Source organism: Arachis ipaensis, chromosome B03, assembly GCF_000816755.2.
Source record: "Arachis ipaensis cultivar K30076 chromosome B03, Araip1.1, whole genome shotgun sequence".
Taxonomy (NCBI): Eukaryota; Viridiplantae; Streptophyta; class Magnoliopsida; order Fabales; family Fabaceae; genus Arachis; species Arachis ipaensis.
The window spans coordinates 84,376,229-84,378,884 of NC_029787.2; positions in this window are offsets into that span (position 1 = coordinate 84,376,229).

A 2,656-nucleotide genomic window follows, 5' to 3' on the forward strand; every position below is an offset into this window, starting at 1 on the left:
TTTAATATTATTTTAATCCACCTCCAAGCCAACCAATCACAACTAACCTTACACCCCCAAGACCTCTAAGGCTGTCTCATATCATCATTTTGGCCGAAAATAACAAGAGAGAAAAGAGAGAAACTTTTATGAACACTTAATCTTCAAAGCTTGATTTCTTCTGAACTAAAACTCAAATCAAAACTCCGTTTTGACCAAAATGATCCTCTCTTCTTCCTCTACATAACCATATAACATATCAAGGCTGGAAATAAGGTGAGATGGCTGTCTCCCTCCCATTTCAATTCGGTTTTCAAGGAAAACCATGCAAAACATGTGTTTTCTGTTTTATTTTCTTGTATTCTTTTGTTTGTGTTCTGCTTTCTATTGTCTCTACTTTCTCTTTCTGTCTTTATCTTTTGTTTACTGCTTCGCTATATTCTATTATTCGTCTGCTAATCGACCCCAAATAAATGAACGTAACTAATAACCCCGACCCTACTAAGGACTCTCCAGTTCTTACCCCTTCTCTCTCCCTTTCCCCTTCAGATGGAAGTAAGAGTTCCTTTCCGTAGTTCACTGACGATTGTACGCAAAAAGGGATTCCGCTCTAGGCAGTCTTCTGAGTCTAGGGTGAATATCGTTCTCTGATTATATGTATAACTGTGGGACCAGCCAACGTCTGCACCCCGTTCGTATGCGTACTTTAACCTAAATCCTGTGTACGAGATTCCTATTGTGTGGCTACTTCATGAGGCACCAGAGAGACGTCCTGTGGAAAAGTCTGATCTATCTTTTGATGACGTTCCACTTGACTTGAGTTTTGAAGACCTAAGAACGTACTTTCCCTCGCTTTAGTAGTTTAGAGGGAGTAGGTGAGTATAGGGTCTAGGCTAGCCTGGGTGCCAGCTTAGGGACTTCTTAAACAGGTCAGGACCTGGGAAGTTGTATGTATGTATATGAATATAGTTATTATCTAGCTATATTTAAGGGTGTTCTAACTAACAGTCTATATGCTAATAAAGGCTGAATCACCGAATGTTGTCAACTACTTGTGATGTATTTATGTGTGGTTGTTTATAACTGTTTTATCTGTTATTACTTGTGAATTGATTATGAGTGATTCCGCCTATTAATCCAAACGTTTTCAAAAAAAAAAAAATACACCTCACAAATTAACTACGCGTTTAACAACGAATCAGGCTCATATGATAAATAATAGATAATAATTAGGAAGACAAATTGGTAGCGCTCAGTTTCCGGTATGATCTAGACATATTGAAAATTGGGTCGTTACATTGGGAGGTCTCAACAAAGCTCTGCACATCTGTGAGGCTCCATGAGAGCCCACTGTCAAGCTATTGACATTAAAGAAGCGCTTGTTGGGAGGCAACCCAATGTTTATTTATCTAATTTTATTTTTTTTCATGTTTTATTAGGTTCATGATCATGTGGAGTCACAAAATAAATATAAAAATTGAAAACGGAATCAAAAACAGCAGAAGAAAAATCACACCCTGGAGGAAGACCTTACTGGCGTTTAAACGCCAATAAGAAGCATGTTTTGGGCGTTCAACGCCAGAACAGAGCATGGTTCTGGTGCTGAACGCCAGAAAAGGGCAGCATCTGGGCGTTTGAATGCCAGAAGTGCACCCTGGAGGAGAGCTGGCGCTGAACGCCCAGAACAAGCATGGTTCTGGCGTTCAACGCCAGAAATAGGCTACAAACCAGAACAAGCACCAACCTGGCGCTGAATGCCCAGAGTTGTATGCAAGGGCATTTTACATGCCTAATTTGGTGCAAGGTTGTAAATCCTTGAACACCTCAGGATCTGTGGACCCCACAGGATCACCTTAGGATCTGTGGACCCCACAGGATCCCCCCTTACCTCCACTCACCTCTTCTCACCCCTCTTTCACACAATCTCATAAACACTCTTCCCCAAAACCCTTCACCAATCACCTCAATCTCTCTTCCCCATCACCTCTTCACCACTTACATCCATCCATGTTACGATGGTTCGGGGGAAATACTTGGATTTTAGTCTGGAGAATGTGAGGTTGGCGTTTAACTTGCCCATGATGCAAGGAGATGGACGCCCCTACACTAGAAGGGTCAACTTTAATCAAAGGTTGGACCAAGTTCTTAGGGACATATGTGTAGAAGGAGTTCAATGGAAGATTGACTCAAAAGGCAAACCGGTTCAACTAAGAAGACTGGACCTTAAACCTGTAGCTAGAGGATGGTTGGAGTTCATTCAATGCTCAATCATTCCCACTAGCAACCGATCTGAAGTTACTATAGACCGGGCCATCATGATCCATAGCATCATGATTGGAGAAGAGGTGGAAGTTCATGAGATTATACCTCAAGAACTCTACAAGGTGGCTGACAAGTCCTCCACTATGGCAAGGTTAGCCTTTCCTCACCTCAATTGCCACCTATGCAATTCGGCTGGGATTGACATAGAGGGAGATATCCTCATTAAAGAGGACAAGCCCATCACTAAGAAAAAGATGGAGCAAGCAAGAGAGCCCATTCATGGAGCTCAAGAGGCGCATGAAGCTCATCACCATGAGATCCCGGAGATGCCTCAAATGCATTTTCCTCCACAAAACTATTGGGAGAAAATCAACACCTCCCTAGGAGAACTAAGCTCCAACATGGGACAATTAAG